Raw genomic sequence first — 19,930 nt, 5'->3', positions numbered from 1 at the left:
GCTAATGTTTCACTACACTCCAGTTCCAGTCCCTCTCGTAATCCAATTAGAGAAGCTCTAGGGGGTGCATGAGATGGGTTGACTCATACTGTATGTAAAAATAAGGCAGGTACAGATTTTGGAATTACGTTTAATTTTAAAGTTGAATTTGGGCCTAATTCTGTTTTAAAAGCAGTCTGTATGGTAGGGCTGCAGTCAAGATGACGATAACACAACAGCAGTGCACCCATAAGTGCCTGAACTGCACTGGGGTGCCTAAAACTACATGCCCTAGCATATACCTACAGGTAGGTTGTCAGGTAGGTTGTCAGAGCCAATTATAATTGTGCTGAATTACCATATATTTTTAATACCGAGCACTGGCCCAGGGCTTGATTAGCAGAACCCAGGGCACAATCAGAGTCAGTAACCACAAGTATTAGTCAAAACAGTGGGGTGACCAGGGCAAAAAGGGTGACTTTCTCACACTACTATCATCAAAAGCACCTGGTTAGGGAGAGGCTAATTATCAACCATAAACTAAAATGATGAACGAGCAGTGCAAAATAGCTGCTCTATCTCCTCAAATTAAATAACTCAGACAACTCCTGTCTCAGTTTATTGTGACACAATGGGGAATGGGGAAAATCGTATACCGGTAGATTGTAATGCCACTCTGTATCGTACCAAACTTGGAGCACAATGAAATTACACCTTAAACTCACTCTCTAATCCAGATACAAAATCTAAAGCAGATGCCCCGGGCCTGCACTACAAAAAAAACTCTGTGTGGATAATGAAATGACCACATTTTGCCTTGCTATTCTCTAGGGGTGAGCAGAGGGATGTAGCATACTGGTCTGAGGCTGCAGGGGAAGCTTTTATGGTCTTTTCTGCTTCCTCAGTACTGCACACTATTAGCCTTTGTTAAGACAAACACACTGGGGTCATTAGTTTTGGCGGATTTCACCACCAGCAGGCTGGCGGTGAAATCCTTGGTATTACGACCGCCGCGGTCGCATCGCTGGGATCGGCGGTTTCCCGCCACTTTAGTACCGGCTTTAGTACCGGCGGGAGTAATCCTCCAGGGCAGCGCTGTCTAGGGGATTATGAGTCCCCCCCCGCCAGCCCTTTCATGGCGGTGCAGGCTGGCGGAAATGGGAGTCGCGGGGCCCCTGGGGGCCCCTGCACTGCCCATGCCACTGCCACGGCCCTGTGCAGCTTTTCACTGTCTGCTATGCAGACAGTGAAAAGCGCGACGGGTGCAACTGCACCCATGGCACGGCCGCAACACCGCCGGAACAGGTTTCTGCTCGCCGTCCCAGCGGGGATCTCATAATGGCCGTGGCGTGAGTGCGGCCGCATTGGCTGCCCGCCAATGTCGTAATGACCCCCACTGTCTTTAAAAATGCATTTAGCAGCACAGCTTCATTACTATCAGTGGCACCACAAAGGATTCAATGAACCATGTAATGGAATCCATTCTAGTGCAAGCTGATTGTAAGTGTTCAAGGAGGTAAATCTAGGTGTTCTCATCCTCTCAGGCATGCAGTTTTGAGGGAACTATGATCCTGGGGCCTAATAAGTCTTCAGGGGGAGGAACATCCCAATCCCCATAGATTTTGGCCACGTGGGTTGGGTTTCCCCAGGGGTCGAGAATGCTTCGTAGGGGGATCACATGCCCCCTCACAATTTTTATAACATTTGGCCCCTGGGGGTGTGGTGCCGGGGGGGCCATTTAGGCTTGAGGTGGGAGGCAAAATAGCTTCTTCCAGGTGGAATGGCCACAGGATTTGGCCACAGGCCAGGCCCTGCCCCTGATGTGCATGGCTAAAGTCTGTGTCCCGCTTGTGGTTGATGGTCTGTGGGGACCTTGCTGCCAATCCCTGCTATGCAGAACCAAAGGCAATTTGCAGTGGGGTCGGCTTACGTATGTTAATGAATATTACTGTACAATTAAAAAGAGAAAAAAATCAATGGTAACATTATAGATAGGTATGATGAAAGATTTTTTTGATTTTTTTAAACCTTGGGAATTCACAGAAAAAACAGAGGTTAAAGTAACGTTATCAGTGATGTCATAAAAAATGTCGTAGAACATGTCATGAGTGATGTATTGTGTGAGGTCATAATAAAGAATAAAAGTCAAAAATAGACCTTAAAATGTTTTAAATGCAAGCAGATCTTTAAATAATAAATATGGGGCCAAACTTCCAAAAATGTTAAACATGAGTATATTTTAAACAATAAGTGCAAACATTTTCATGAGGACAACTAATTGAACACGCTATTACAACTGAAAATTATTAGGGGCAGAAATTGAAATTCAAGCTCTCAAAAAATTAAAAAGCAGGAAAAAAATTTCTCTTAAATTAATTCATTTAGGGCTAGATGTATCAAGCGTTTTTGCATTCGCAAACGGTGCGAATGGCCGTTTGCGAATGCAAAAATGCCTTTCAGTATGTATGAAAGGCATTCGCTGTGCAATATTAAGTAATCGCTAAAATAGCTATTCCTTAAAATTGCGAGCCCGTTTAGAGAATTGCAAATTGCGATTCTCTAAATAAGTAATCACAAATAAGGAATCCTTATTTGCGATTTCTAAACCACATGTAACAAGCTTTTCCTTAATGCGAATTGGGCATTAAGGAATCGCTATTACCACCAAGTTGAACTTGGTGGTAAGCATGTGCAAATTTTTAAAATGCATGAAAAATGCATTTTTAAAATTGACATGTAACGCACACATGCCCCTTTGGCATGTGTGTGCCTTACATGTCCATAAAAAAATTATTGGGGTGCAGCAGACGTGGCCTTAGGCCCTGAGCACCCTGTGTTTTGCATTTCCAAAATTCCTAACTGGAATTCGCAATTTGGGAAATGCAAAAAATTTGCAAATATGGGCCTACAGGCCCATAGGTGGTAATGGGGCCGGTATCACAATTTGCGATTCGGTAATAGCATTTTCGATTTTTAAGAAATCGCTATAACTGAATCGCACATATGATACATACCATTTTATGATTCAGAAATAGCGATTTCTTAAAAATCGCTATTAGAGAATCGCAAAATGGTTTGTTGATACATCTAGCCCTTAGTCTTTTCAGAAATCAAAATTACAAATTCAACATTAGCAGTTCACTCTGTCAGGAAGCCATTTCCCTTTCAATTGTTTCATTTCTCAGTTCATGTGACACTTCACGGAAGTTCTTCAAGCAAGCATTTAACATTTTGCAGGTCAATGCCTCCTTCTTCTGGTACTACCTTTGTGAAACATGCCCATTTGGGAGCTTGTTTGGAACTCTTACTCCTAAAGATCATCTGAGTATTTTTTCGAGTTTCTTTGTCAATCAGTTCTATTGCTGCACCAGCTAGACTTCAGTCACTTTCTTTGTGGCTGTCTTTGCTTTGTAATGGGCTGCTTCTGTCAATCACACTTCCAAAATATCCAACTTGAATCAAGTCAGAATCTTCACTTTCATTTGCTTGATCTACCTCATAATCTTCAGCTTCTTGATTTGCACTGTTTGCCACTGTAGTGAATCCTATCTTGTTTCAATGGGAAGCAGGAGTTAGCTTAGCCTTCTGGCTTGCAGACTTGTGCCCCGACACCCAATGACTTTTACCCTACTTAGGGGTATATTTATACTCTGTTTGCACTGAATTAGCATCTTTTATTTTAACTCTAATTTGGGGCAAAACTAACTCCATATTTATACTTTGGTGCTAGATCCGTCTAGTGCCAAATTTATGGAGTTAAAGTAATTTTTTGGAAGTGGGAACCTATCTTGCCTTAATGAGATGCAAGGTAGGCGTCCCCATGCAAAACATGACTCTATGGCCATAACCCCATATTTATATTCCCATGCAAAAATGGTGGACGGGAGGGAGGAGGTGTCAAAAAATGGTACAAAGCTTGCTTTGCCCCATTTTTTAAAGCCTGGGACAGGGCAAGCTTTATGGGACCTGTAGGCCTATTTCCATGGTGGAACACCATGCAATACTCCCACAGGTGCCCTCTCCAGGCCCCAGGGACATCCACAACAGAGGGACAATGTAGGATGGGGGACCCCATCCCAGGTAAGTACAGGTAAGTCTTTTATTTTGTTTTTTAAAGTGCCCCCCCACATGACACTGGGTGCATTGGCCATGCCCAGGGGACTCTGGTCCTGTGTGCTGGCCATTGGCGTGGTGGGCATGACTCCTGTCTGTATGGATGGTTTTGCGTCAGAAAATGACTCTAGGCAGGTTAAAGTCATTTTTTTTTACTCTAACCTGCCTAACATCGTTTTTTGGTGCAAAAACCCCTTCTTCCATACTGCAAGCCCAACCCGACTAAAGTCATTTTTTTGCCACTTGCTTACCCTTTGAACCAGCTTGCACCATTCCATAAATATGGTGCTCGGCTGGTGCACAGAAATGGTGCAAGCCAGTGCTAAACTTACACTAAAAGTATAAATCAGGGCCTTAGTTTGCTCTGTTTTAACACAATTATTTAATTATATCTTTTCAAGATGGATGCATTGTTTTTAGTTAAGACAATGTTTTAGTTTCATGATATAAGTGCCACTTTGCTAAGGCGTCACTATCAGCACCAGAGATGGATAAGATGTAGTTATTTACATCAGGTACTTTCCCACTTTGTGCTTTCGAGGGAATTGTTTATGTAATTGCCGCCTCAAGCGTGTCTTGTTAACTATTGTTTGGGAGCAGTACTACATCAGGGGTCCGACAATATCTGTATAAATGCACCTAATACAGACAGATAGTCAGAGGGATTCCGACCAGATTTCATCAACGATATCCATGCTACAGGTCCCCTTGACGCTGGCCCACTGTTTGTGTCCCCACGGAGTCTGACCTACAGACCTCATTCCAAGGTAACGAGGGTTGGGGGCCTCTTCTCATGAACATGGTACTGGCAGATTAGGGTTATCACACCTAGCTCTCTTTAGGTTAAGGTTGTGACTCATTATGCAAGGGTATTAGGACATATTTCATATCTCATGTCAACTTATGCTATTGCAAGATGGTAATGGGCCTTTTTATAATGACTTTTGTTTTCACAATTCTGTTTCTTGCATTGTTCATTATCCTAATCATTGCAGCCCATGCAACTTATCATAGATTGCAGTCTTTTTAATAAAACCAACTGAAAACTTACTGCATCTCCTTCATTGCCTGTGTGTTTGATTGAGACATGTTGTTCATGTGAGAAAGGGGTAATCTCCGTTTAGCCACGACGCTCCCTGAGATGTTGCACTCTTGAGTTCATGCGTGAAGGCTGCCACAGATCAACTTGTACTGTTTGGGTTTTTGGTGAGGTGCTACTTGTGAGCCAGGAGGGTTGGGAAGACAGTTGTGACTTGTTGTAGGACTGGCATAGTCACCTACAAACAGAAGTGCTGTTCTCCTTAAACCAGTAGTCTTGCCTAGAGTAAGAGTCAAACTACAACATGGCACCACCAACGAGGGTGTTTAGGCACCAATTTACAACTACCCTGATTATCAATGTCTCACACACAACAGGTACCCTAAGTACCATTATACAGAGACGTTCGTGGTCTTGGGGAAAATCCTCCTCAGCTGAACAGGGAGCACCTAATTAGGCTGTAGGTTGTTCGAGCTCAAACAATTAAAAGGACTTTTTCTCCCCACTTGGTGTTCCATCTTTTCGCCCACTACACAATATGGCTAATGCCATAGACATTCCAGAGAATGCTAGACAATCATTAACATTACACCTAGTAGCGCATGGCTTAACAGATGAGGGTGGGGATGTCACATTCATAGTAGAAACTAGTGAAGCTTACCAAACAGAAACATTCTACTGTTGGATAACCTTACCTGCGGAAGACCAAAGATCATTCACATTCCACACATACAGAATTGCGAACGTACCTCAATGATTCCAAGCCTATCAGTATCTTGAAATTCTGATTACTTATCAAGAACATCAGAACTAGTTTAATGGAGCCCTACCACATGTAATACAACCTGTGAGAATAGGTCCCTTAGGTAAAGAAGAACCAACGTGGCATATGTTTGCCACATGTACACCTCATCCCGGTATACAAAACATGCAGGCAACAGATCTGCACAAACTATACCTTGAGCCAGGAACACTATATAGATGACTCATTCAGTTCATAATGTGAACTCTGAACACTACACCAGCGCATCCAGTACCACCAGCACCTACTGGATATCAATTGGCTACTACTGGGATTAATCTACAAACAGTACATTCTATCATGGATAAAGTGCCCACAGAATGAGAGAAAATCCCATTCTTGATAGCCCAGAAAACAAATCAGCTGGAGGCTGTGTTTCCCCATACGGGACCACAGGAAAAACATAGAATTCTCACAATGTGTTTGCCTTTCGGGGCGGTTTCCTCGTTGTATGACTGTGCCACAAGAGGTACAGTCTTTGCTACAATATACACTGCCACATATGGTACCCCGACACTTGCCAATTCACTGGAAGTGTTGAAACAAATTCAGAATGAGCACGGGCTGCACCAGCCCTGGACTTGGGGATGAAACTAATTTTGACACAGTCTTCTCCATCATACTCAGTAACATTAAAGGGGACCCAGTAGCACTGGCTATATACCAGCGGCTCAGAGAGATTCCACATTTGAAACAGGAGAAACAGCTACCGAAAATAATTTCTGACACCTGTACCATTTTAGGTCGGTATAGTTTGGGAGCCAAGCTGAAGAAACTTGAAATATGGAGTACCACCCCTAAGGAAGGTACTAAACAAGCATAGGAGGGTTCTGAAAAGTGCTGTAATAAACAAAAACAATTTAAAGACAGACAAAATCAGAGAGCAGATTCTCCACATGGTGAGAATTCAGACAAAGAATAGAGAAAATCCTCACTGATATACTGATTCACGACCCTCCCATTCCTTTTAGGACGCAAAGGATAGACGTAGTGAGAGAGGAACTTTGAGAAAGTAGCCTCTTTCTAGCATGGTTACTCCCATTTTTGGCCTGTTTGTCAGTGTTTGCCAGTTTGTTTTTACTGTCTCACTGGGATCCTTCTAGTCAGGACCCCAGTGTTCATAGTTTCTGGCCTATATGTCAGTACGTTTTACTGTTTTGTCAGTATACTTGGGAATATAGGGGGTCATTTTGACCCTGGCGGCCGGTGGTAAGGTGGCGGGAACACCGCCAACAGGCTGGCGGTATCCCGCCAGCTATTATGACCGTGGCGCAAAAGCCACGGCCATACCGCCGGCCCCTCCACTTTACCGCCAGGTCTCCGTCTGGCAGTCATAATCCCCAGGGCAGCGGTGCAAGCACCGCTGCCCTGGGGACTATGAGTCCCCGACCGCCAGCCTGTCCGTGGTGGTGAACACCACCATGGAAAGGCTGGCGGTAAGGGGATTTGGGGTGCCCCTGGGGGCCCCTGCACTGCCCATGCAATTGGCATGGGCAGTGCAGGGGCCCCCAGGCATAGCCCCGTCGCACATTTCACTGCCCGAATTTCGGGCAGTGAAATGTGCGACGGGTGCTACTGCACCTGCTGCACATCAGCATTGCCGCCGGCTCCATTACGAGCCGGCAGCAATGTTGATGTGACATTTCCGCTGGGCCCAGTGGAAATGTCATAATAGGGAGGTAGGAATACCGCCGGCAATGGCGGTATTCTGTCGAGGTCGTAATGACCCCCATAGTCTCCAAAGTACTTTTGGCCTTGTGTCACTAAAATAAATTACCTTTCTTTTTGGTATCACTGAGTATTGTCTTTCATGTGTGTGAGAACTGTGTGACTCTAGTGGTACTGCAAGAGCTTTGCATGTATCCTAGTTCAGCCTTGGCTGCTCTGCCTACAGCTATCTCTAGAAAGCCTGGCTTCTAGACACTGCCTACATTTTACTAATAAGGGATAACTGGACCCGGTATAAGGTCTAAGTACCTTAGGTACCCACTACAAACAAGGCCAGCCTCCTAGAGGGGCCATCCAGACTGATGTCCTGAATACATGAAACAGAAGAAAGACTCACCGCAGTTTTCAGACAAAAAGGGAGACAGGCCCCACACAACAGAAGTCACAATTAAAATAAAAGGGGGCAGCACTGTCAATTAAAAATGCCAGTACACTTGAGAACATTGCTGAAGAACAAGACGTGGTCAGTGACACTATTAGACAGTGCAGCAGAGGTAACGATATGTTGCTAGGGTCTGAAAGATCATCTGGATGGGACAGCAACTAGCGATTTTATTGCATTTGAGAATGAGTATGGGTGCGTCCTACCACCCGACAGAGTTTATGATTTAAATATCCAAATTAAGGGAGTCGTAGAGCATACCATCAGTGTGATATTCTGGGATGAACTTAGTTGTGAGATCCTGCTGGCCGAGAGGGACTGGCCACTCAAGCCAGTCCCTGCGGAAGATGTAATTTTTGCCTTCTTTCTCTGCTTTTGTTCCAGAGGTGGTAAAAGAAGCCTACGCTGTCAAATGGGCTTTAGCACAAGCACCTTCGTTACACCACAATCATGTAGGTTGGGACAAGGACACCTTGCCATGTAATACCTATCAGGTCTACACCTCAGTCTCAGCCACAATATCCTGTTAAACATGAAGCAAAAGCTCCAGTGAGGGAGATCCTCACTCAGCTCTGGCACCAAGATGTTATTGAGCCCTGTGTCTCTGCAATGAATAACCCGTTGTTCCCCGTTGCAAAACCAGACCATGCCTACAGAATCGTATTGGATTTCAGACATTTAAACAGTCATATATGCACATACGCTATACAAAATTCACAAAGCACAGCAATAATAAGCAACATGGGGGTTATTCCAACTTTGGAGGAGGTGGTAATCCGTCCCAAATGTGACGGATTTACCACCAGCCGTAATACGAGTTGCATACGATATAATGGACTCGTAATACAGCTGGTGGTATATCCGTCACTTTACCGTCACTTTTGGGACGGATTACCACTTCCTCCAAAGTTGGAATAACCCCCATGATGCGCAAAGAATATTAAACAACCTTGGATATCTCCAATCGTTTTTTCTGCCAAAACTGAAATCAGGACATGAGTGCATTCTTATTTGGCTCACAAAAATGCTTCTACCATTTTCCCCAAGGCTACAAGAACAGCCCAGGACTGTCCCCAGCCCTTGTAACATCAATATTGCATGATATTGACCCGAGACATTGTCTTACATGGATAACACCTATCTCACAGATGACGACCTCAATATTTATCTTGCCAGAGTTGATCGGATCGTCCTAGGATTCGCAGCCCTTGGTTACAAATTTAACTTTAGAAAAACTAAAATAGCCTTACTCAGTGTATTGTTCTTGGGATACAAACTATCAAACAAGGGCAAGAGCCTGCCCCCACAGTTTTTAGAAACGTGCTTAACTCCAGCCACCAAATACAATTGAGAAACTACAGTCCTTACTTGGTTTCTTCAACTTTGGCAGAACTTACTGATAGAGGGCCTGGTCCTTTGTAAGTAAACTTACAAGGAGATGCTTATAGGTTGATGAACCTTTTGATTCACATGGAGTATCCTAGCTATGGTGTAACCAATGTGCATCAATAGACAATACACAAGAATCAATAAACATTAAGCAATAAACATTAAGCAAATCATTTATCAACAGTTAATAATAAAAAACAGTTAATAATAAAATCACACCAAGACCTTCAGTCATGAATAACCACAACTCAGTATACGTTTTAGTAATTTTATTCCCTATTAGTTACAATACTAAGTCATGAGGTTAATTCAAACCTTATTCAAATCCACTCAAGATTAATTTATTAATGACCACCAATAACATAATCTAATTAGAACTTGAGAAAACATGCATTCTAATGTCTTCACATAAGCCAAAAATGATGAATATGTTAACATGAGTAGCAGAGTTCAGCAAATCAGTCCGTCTATCATCTGTCACCATATATGTCAACGTCTGAGAATAGGAACCCTACCTAACCCAGTTTAGTATTAGCATGTGGGACCTCATGCAAAAACAGTTTAGAACATGAATTTGAAAAAACATCTAGCTTAGGAGAAGAACTATAAACCAGCACAGTTGGTACCTAGAAAGGAAAGGCACAAAAAGTAAATCAGTCACATTGTCATAGCTACCTATCCACGGTATGGATCAGCAACAAAGTCAGTCTTCGTCAGAACGAATCAAACATTCACCCCCAGTCACAGATCCAGGTTTAATCCATCATTTTTTGGGGTTGCCATGCCATTCCAGCTCAGACCCAGCCATATGCAAATCAGTCTTGACCCTGTTCCCCATGGGAACAGTCCAGCCCGAACTGCCAGGCCAGGTCCTCCCTGGACCAGAAACAAGCATCCTGGGACCGGTTTCAGGGTGTCACCCTTCATCAGCCAGGCTAGCTTGAATCTGGTGGCATGGCAAGCACGGGACCCACGTCTGGGCAAACCCTTCCCACTTGGGGTGACAAATGCAGTGACTTGTTTTCAGACAGGATTGGATGATGAAATTCTGATTGTCGTAAAAGCTTCGGCTAAAGGCAAGCCTCTTCCAATAGCATACCCTACAAAATACTCATATCACATCAGTGCACAGAATGTTGCTTTGCAACAATTCCTGGGGTTGGAGACCAAGCATTGCCCAACCAAGACCAGAAATTAGATCTCATCAAAGCAGCGCAGGAGGGTGTCACATCTGCTCATGCTAGCACCTCGCTGATAATATTACTGTTAAAGAAACGCTTTTGGTGACCAGGTCTATACAAACAGACAAAGCAATACGTTTTGTCATTTGCCAGCAAATTAAGGGCTCCAACATCAAACGCCCACTGCAGAAATCCCTGTTAGTGTCCAACAGACCACTACAATGTGTGTACCTGGACCATTGTGGTCCCCTTCAACCTGACGGTGCATACAAATACATTCTAGTCACTGTAGATTCTTCTTCTAGATTCCTGTGGGTATGGCCTATAAAAGACTTGCTGATCTTTATCGATATAAATGCGGTTGCAGCATTCTACTCGGACCAGGTCCCTGCCTTTGCCTTTGCCTTTAAGGCATTCAGGGACACCATAGAGACGATGGGTGTTGAACTCCATTACTCCTCAACAAATCATCCCAAGGGAAATTGGGTTGTGGAGAGGAGGAATCGAGATCTAAAGCGGTCCTTAACAGACAGAATATTAGGTTCATGCCACAGTTGGCTTCATCACCTATGTGGGGTCCAGAGAGTACTGAATAATCTGCCAAGACGTTCCTTGGGGGGACGCACTCCCTATGAGGTTCCCTTTGGGATACCAATGTATGTCCCAGATCTTGATGGCCCTGGAATTGTGCCAGCTGATACCCCATTTGACTTAAATGTACGTCTCACTTTTTTACTGGAGCTTCTGCAATTTTGTGATGATAAGTCATCCGCCAGTGCTGCCACCTTAGGAATAAGGGATTTACCAACAACTTCTGCTGGATGGATTCCTAAAATTGGGGATCAGGTTCATGACAAGATCGCTCTGAAGAAGGAATTTGGCCCATCCTACAGAGCACCAGTTCCAATCCTGAGAATACAAGGTTCCAGAACAGTTATCCTACCACCGCTGCCAGGCTCCAAAGCTCATAGATTCATTCCCATTGATGACATCAAACGTTACCATGTCGCCAGTCCTGCACAGCAGACCCAGAGGTCCCTTGGGTAGTTAATGGTTCCTTCGCACTACCCAAGAGGACATACCTCTTCAAAGAAGAACTAACAACACTTCTGATTACAAACATGTTAGAAATGGGGTCTTTGTTTGGCAGTCAGGTTACCCCCTGTCTAAGCAAAGGCCCTCACTCTAGTCAGGGTAAGTCACACACAATCCAAATTATCCTGTGCCCACCCTCTAGTAGCTAGGCACTGAGCAGTCAGACTTAACTTAGAAGGCAATGTGTAAAGTATTTGTGCTATCAATCATGCAATAACACAGTAGAACACCACAAAATTACACCACACAGTGTTTAGAAAAATATGTAATATTTATCTGGTAAGATGCAGGTCAAAACGATTGAGATGCAATAAGTACATGTTGAGATATAACTGTAAAAATGATATAAAGTGTCTTTAGTCTCTTAAAAGCAATAAATGTCTCTTGCAAGCACAAAGTACCTGGTTTGTGTTCAAAATCTCTGCAAAGAACCGCAGAGGGGTGGAAAACAGGGAGGTGTGCGTTGATTTCTCGGGCTGCACGCAGTGAAGCGTCATTTATTTTTCATGCAGGTAAGGCTTTGCGTCAATTTCCAGTGCTCAGTCTTGGATCCTCTTCGGGTTGCGGGGTTCGCGGACGCCCCAGGGACATTGCGTTGAAATAACCGGCACTGGAAGGACAAAGTCAGAGGGGCTGATTCAACCCAGTGGGTGTTGCATGGAAAATTCTACCACACAGCAGGCAATGTGTGGATTCCCCTCAGGAAGTCGGGCCGCATCGTTCTGGCTCGGCTGGGCGTCAATCCAGTGAGTCATGCATCGGATTTCTAATCGCTGCACTGGCACTGCATCGATCGTCTCCTTACGAAGTCAGGCTGCGTCGTTCCAGTTCAGTGTGTGGTGAATTTTTCACCACAGGGCAGGCTGTGTGTCGTTTTCTACCAGATGTGTGTCGATTTCCGCTGCACAGGGAGTTCTTCTTGCAAAGATGAAGTCTTTCTGGTCCTGAGACTTCAGGGAACAGGAGGCAAGCTCTATCTAAGCCCTTGGAGAGCACTTCTCAGCAAAGCCAGAGAGCAGCAAGGCAGCAGGGCAACAGCAAGGCAGCAGTCCTTCACAGAAAGCAGTTAGGTGAGCCCTTTGGGCAGCCAGGCAATTCTTCTTGGCAAGTTGCAGGTTCTGATTCAGATTCTCTTCTCCAGGAAGCGTCTGTGACAAGAATGTCATGTCAAGAAGTGTCTGAGTTGGTAGGGTCAGAGACACTGCTTAAATACCCAAATGTGCCTTTGAAGTAGGGGAGACTTCAAAGAGTGGCTTAGAAGTGCACAAGGTCCCTTTTTTATTTCCATCTTGTCTGCCAGGGTCCCAGTAGGGGGTGTGGCAGTCCTTTGTGTGAGGGCAGGCTACTGTCCTTTGCCATGTAAGTGTAAGGTCCTCCACCCTCCCATCCCAGGAAGACCCATTCAATATGCAGAGGTATGCAAGTGTGACTGAGCATCCTATGTTTGGGGTTGTCGGAGTGTATGCACAAGGGAGCTATGAATGAAACCTAGCCAGACATGGATTGGAAGGCACAGAAGGATTTAAGTGTAGAGAATTCCTCACTTTCTAAAAGGAGCATTTCTAAAATAGTAATATAAAATCCAACTTTACCATTAAGCAGGATTTTGTATCACCATTCTGGCCATTCTAAATATGACCTGGCTAGTCCTTTCAGATCAGGATCTACCACTCATATAGTATATTAGGGTAGCCCTAATGCTATCCTATGGAAGGAGCAGGCCTCACAGCAGTGTAAAAACAGATTTAGGAGTTTTACACTACCAGGACATATAGAACACACATATTCATCTCCTGCCTTTTACCTACATAGCACCCTGCCCAATGGGCTACCTAGGGCCTACTTGAGGGGTGACTTATATGTAGAAAAAGGGTGTTTAAGGCTTAGCCAGTACTTTTAAATGCCAAGTCGAAGTGGCAGCGAAACTGCATAAACAGGCACTGCAGAGGCACTGCAGGGGCAGGCCTGAGACATGGTTAGGGGGCTATGTATGTGGGTGGCACAACCGGTGCTACAGCCCACTAGTAGCATTTTATTGACAGGCCCAGGGCACCTGTAGTGCACTTGACTAGGGACCTACAAGTAAATTAGGTAAGCCAATTGGGTATAAGCCAATGTCACCATGTTCTAAGGAGAGAGCATCTGCACTTTAGGACTGATTAGCAGTGGTAAAGTGCTCAGAGTCCGAAAGCCAGCAAAAATGAGGTCAGAAAAAGAGAAAGAGGAAGGCAAAAGGTTTGGGGGTGACCCGACAGAAAGGCCATTTCCAACAACAAGCACGCACAACAATACTACAAATACCTCCTGGACTAAGAGAAGGGCAGAAAATGAGCTCCTGCTGATTCCTGTTACTACTTCAACGACATCACCTGTCCAAGATGTGATTGTCCTCTATTCCCACACAACACAAACAGACAACATTGTCTACTATGAGCCTCCACGTGAAGTGAATCCATCCTCTGGTAATGCACCTGCTCCTGTGTTTGCAGAGACTACTTCTGGTTACTTCATTGACATTGATGACTTTTTCTCAACTTCATCCACTGCTGCGATTGAAACTGTTTCAAAGACATGTACACTGTATATATGGCTTAAAAGTAACTATCTAATTCACCCATGGAACTATTTATGGTTATCCTTGACATTATTTAAATTTTTTCTATGGATTGGTTTTGTGACCGTTTTCTTTCTGCTCATCAATGGTCATTACCTTCCTGAACGCTCCACTGTTGAGCTTGTGGATGAAGTCTTAACTCCATATCATTCCTCACAAAAGGTCCGAAGAGACTTGTCCCTTTTGAACATTTCAGCTGTGCCAATTCACAATGGGATTGTGTGGGATAAAGTTCCATTTGATACATACTGGCCTATTGAGGTCATTCAAATTCCTAATGTTTTCAAAATATCTATGACTGATGTAATTACACCTAGTGTTGTATCTGATGATTGGGATGTTCAGACAGTTGATTCATTGTTAACTGAAATTAAAGACTATGCAGTATTTGAGAGTGATGAGATGTATTCCAACACAAATAATTATGGGGAAATTTTCTGCTATAACAACAGGGGACATTACTACCTGCACCGTGCTACTAGACATAGACCAGTACTTAATTACGCACAGTGGGAACACCTGTGGAGAGCCCAGAACATTATGCAGACAATTTCACATATTACACCTTGAAAAATTAGGAACATTTTGCTAACTATTACAAAACTAATATACTTAGATTCCTTTGTTTCACGTTTTGTAGTTGAAGGTTACCAATGCTGGAAGAACACTATTGATGCAAAGAGTTTATGGGGAACACAGGATTGTCAAATACAGGGTAGGGAAGCTTTATTTGGGGCGTGCCTTATTCCTGTGAAAATGATCTTTTTAAATGACACCATTCAACAGACATCTTGTCTAGGGTTAGCAAAAATGAAAGCAATAAATGCACCCAGCATCCCCACACCAGCAAAATTTAATAACTAGCAATACTTCCTGAATGTCACTGAGGAAGAACTAGATGCAAAGGTTCGAGCTAGTACCTATAACTCTTCAATTTCCAGTACCGGTGAGTGGTTAGTAGGGCCGATAGACACAAATGTCCGTCAGGCAGTTTTGTGAATTCTTCAGGGGACCTGCAGGACTACTTGAAAGGTCTAAGAAAGCCATGATCTAAAAGATTAATCTATGCCATATATAATGAGATTTGGAAGCTTTCTCAGATAGAAGCTGCTGCAGGTTTAAGGCAGATAGATAAGGGAAATTTATAAAAGGCTTTTACCTGTTTTCGACAACGGCATGAACACTCTCTCCAACAGGATTTACTCCCTAACAAATATAGGCCCTGATTTAAACTGATTGACGCAAACCTGCGTTAGCGCAGGTTTGAGTCAAAAAGTATACCGCCAGCTAGCTCCATTCCTGGATGCCAGCCGGGCATCATATTTAACCTATGACGCTAGCCGGTGGTAAGACCCAGTTAGCGTCAAAATTATAGACACTAACAGGGTGGGGGAGGCGTAGGGGAAACTGGATGTTGTGCGTGAAAGATTGATGCTAGTCAGGTTAGAGTAAAAAAAAGACTCTAACCTGATACCTGATTACCATCATTATTTCCACACACAACCCCATGGACATGACTCCTGTCTAAGTAAAGAAGGAGGTCATGCCCCCCAGCCCAATGGCCATGCCCAGGGGACTTAAGTTTCCTGTGCATGGATATTGAGCACAGTGCCATGTAGGGGGGTTCAAGTTAGGCCCCCCTATACAATTTAAATACTTACCTGGGATGGGTCCCCCATCCTTAGTTGTCCTCCAGGTGTGGGTGCGGGTGGGTGGAGGCGTCCCTAGGGGTAGAGAAGGGCACCTGTGGGCTGTTTCTATGGTCACTGACCATTGATAAAGGCCAACAGGTCCCCTAACGCCTGCCCTGACCGAGGCGTTAAATAATGGTGCTAAGCAGGTTTTGCGCCAATATTTAAGGCCCTCCTCTTCCTTTGAGTGATTTTTACACAGGAGGATAAATAAGGCACTAGGGCCTTCGAGTCATATTTTGCCCGGGAACGCCTACCTTGCATCTCATTGAAGCAAGGTAGTTTTCGGCAGGCAAAAAATGACTTTAACTCCAATATTTTGGCACTAGACATGTCTAGCGTCAAAATATAATTATGGAGTTAAGTTTGCGCCGGATTTGAGTAAAAAAAAAGACACCAATCTGTCTCAAACAGAGTATAAATATGCCCCCTAGTGTCGTCTCTGATTAATATCATTCAGACAGACATGTCCCTTTCATATCATAGACAAAGGGCCAGATGTAGCAAAATGCAAAATTGCGACTTGCAATTTGCGAGTCCATCTGACTTGCAATGGGGTCGCAATGACCCACCTCATCAATATTCATGAGGTGGGTCGCAAATTGCGGCCCCATTGCGAGTATAGGCACTCGCAAACATGGAGGCCTGCTGTAGTCAGCAGACCTCCGTGTTCGTGACTGCTTTAAATAAAGCAGTTTTTTTTTTTTTAAGTGTAGCCCGTTTTCCTTAAAAATATTTTTGGGTCCATTCACAAAGTGGAAGGGGTCCCATGGGGACCCCTTCCAATTTGCGAGTGGGTTACCATCCACTTGAAGTGGATGGTAACTGTGAGTCCATTTGCGACCGCGTACGCGGTCGAAAATGGAATTGCATCCCACTGCGAGTCGCAAATAGGAAGGGAACACCCCTTCCTATTTGCGAGTCGGAAATGCATTTTGCGAGTCGGAGCCGACTCGCAAAATGCATTTCTGAATAGCAAAGTGGCTTTTGCGCCTCGCAAACGGCGATTTTCGCCGTTTGCGAGGCGCAAACACTTTGCTACATCTGGCCCAAAGTCAGCTGCGTTACATCATGCAGTTAGGTTGAACATTACAGACTCTGAAAAACGGCTGCGTTCCATGGAAGTATATTAATGGGAGTGACTTGTTTGCTACTTTTAGGGGGTCATTCTGACCTCGCCGGTAAAAGGCCCTTACCGCCGGTCAGAAGTCTGCCATTCTACCGGCGCGGCTGCGGTAAACCGCCACGGTCATTCTGACCACCAACTGTGAAACCGCCAAAAACCCGACATCCAAGGAAGGCCGCCTCATCAGCGGGCCGCGGAAAACTGGAGATGACCAAACCTCCACCGTCACGCCAACACAAACATGCCCATGCCATTCTGACCCACGAATCCACGCGGCGGTCTTTCAACCGCGGTATTCCATTGGCGGTACACACCGCCGCGCTGTCGCGCCGCGCGGTGCGGCGCGAGCCGAGAGCTCGACTTCGACCGGGCGTTCGGCTCGGGCCGCGCACCGCGTTATTAAGACGCGGCGCGCCCCCAGCCTCTCCTGCGCGTTTCGAGGCCCCAGATTTGCTTGGGGCCTCGTTCTTCCTTCTGCCTTTCACTGTCCCAGGGGTCTCTGAACCCTCTTACCTGTTTTTCTTCGTTTCTTTGTCCTTTCTTCTGTTTGCAGTCTGTTGTGTGCCTTTCTTTATGTCTTTTCCTCCTTCCCAGATTCCTGTGCTTTCCCAGCATTCCTTGTTCCCTATTCTCTATGGTTCCTATACTATTCTGTTCTATATATTGTTTCCCTATCTAAGATGGTGTCCTTTTACTTCCTGTGGGTCACTTCCTGTTTGTTGGTATATAAGGGCTGTGTTTTTCCTCTTTCCTTGCGCTGCAACACTTTCTGCTCAGTTGGTGTCTTCGCTCCTGATTTCCTTGCCTTTTGGTTTTGGACTCAGCATTCTGTATTTTCTGATTTTTGCTCCTTTTGGATTCCTGTTTGTTGTTCTTGTTTTTCTCCAGGACTTTTCCTGTTTGGAGGTTTTTCCCCTTGGAAGGGGTTTTTCCCTCTGCGCTACTTTCTGAAGGGCACGGTCTGTTCTTGGTGTCTCCATTGCCTACAGCACCGTGGCTACCAGAAAGAGTCGCCCCTTTTTGGGCCAAAGCCGAACATTGAAGATTCACGCCACCAGATCTGCAAATTCCAGGCGCAAGCAGCACGTGAGTCGTGACAGATTGCAGCGCCTAACCATTCCGACGTCCTTAAACACCATGGATAATACAGTGGCGGCTGCTGCAGATCCGGAGCAATCTCTGTTAACCACGATTCAGCAACAAGCCCAGGAGTTGCAACAACTACGTAATGAAAATGCTGCGTTACGACAGGCTTTGGCCCTCCGCACCAGTGATGTTCCGACAATCTCCGCTTCTACCCCTTGTTTCTCTGGTGAACCAACCAAGCTTCGCGAGTTCTTGGATGCTTTAACGGTGTATTTCGCCTTCCGACCTACTCAATTCTCCCACGACAGGACCAAGGTGGGTTATCTTATCAGTGCCTTATCCGGCCCAGCCTTGGCCTGGGCAACCCCGATGGTGTCCTCCGACGACCCTGTATTGTCAGACTATTCCGCCTTTGTGAGTCGCTTCAAACAAATGTTTAGCCGTCCTGGATTGGAAGCCTCCGCTGAAGAAGCCTTGTGCGACATCCAACAAGGCTCCCAAGACGTCCTGCAATATATAACCCGTTTTCGTCAGCTGGCGGCAGAGACCACTTGGGTGGAACGTACTCTGGTAACATTATTTCGTAGAGGACTCAAAGAAGAAATAAAGGATGAACTAGTGCATTCTACCAGAGCGGAAGATCTTCGTGGCCTGATGGATCAAGCACTGTCCATCGAATATCGTCTTCAGGAACGGAGATCGGAAAAGAAAAGGAGTAGAGGGTTTACCCAACCAAGTAGCTCCCGTGCATACCTGCAGCGTTCCGAGGAACCTCGCACTCCTGCTAGAGACATCGAAGGGGAACCCATGCAGGTGGATACTACCCGAGGTCCGCTCTCTGCTAGTGAACGAGAAGACAGACGCAAGAGAGGGTTGTGCCTGTATTGTGGTTCTGCTGGTCACATACTCCGTACCTGTCCAGTACGTCCGTCCAGACCTTCGGGAAACGCCACCTCCCGTCCTCTGTAAGAAGGGAGGGGACGGGATCTACAGCTATACCTTCCATCAGCTCCTTTAATGACAATACAACTGCCTTGTTCATCTTTCCTGTCCTGTTACAACTTCCTGACGGTCGTCAAGAAAAGACTATGGCATTACTAGACTGTGGTGCTAGTGGTATATACATGGACAAGACATGGGCTGCTGCTAACCTAGTTCCTACTCAAGCAAAAGAAGTACCCGAACAGGTACACACTGTGGATGGATCTTTGATATCCTCTGGTCCTGTAGACACCACTACCCTGATGTTAAGTCTACAGGTGGGAAACCATCAAGAACACATCTCCTTCGATCTTATTACGTCCCCTAACCATACCATCATTCTTGGAATTCCGTGGCTCATTAGACATAACCCATATATAAATTGGGTTACCCGGACAGTCTCTTTGTCTTCGCAATTTTGTCACGAGAACTGTTTTACTTCCGACAAGTATTGGTCTCCGAAAAGATCCTTAGCTACTGAAGGTGCCACTGATATGTCCATTAATACGGTCCAAGGGGTCCCAGACCACTATTTGGAGTTTCAGGATATTTTCCAAAAACCGTCAAAACCTGTGCTGCCTCCACATCGAGAATATGATTGTGCAATTCCATTAGAACCCGGCACAATTGTTCCTTTTGGGAGGATGTACTCCCTCACGGAACCCGAAAGGGAAGTTCTAAAGGAGTATCTGGACGAAAATATACAGAGTGGTCTTATTGTTCC

This window comes from Pleurodeles waltl, chromosome 6 (assembly GCF_031143425.1).
Source record: "Pleurodeles waltl isolate 20211129_DDA chromosome 6, aPleWal1.hap1.20221129, whole genome shotgun sequence".
In the NCBI taxonomy this organism is placed as follows: Eukaryota; Metazoa; Chordata; class Amphibia; order Caudata; family Salamandridae; genus Pleurodeles; species Pleurodeles waltl.
This window is presented reverse-complemented; position numbering follows the sequence as displayed.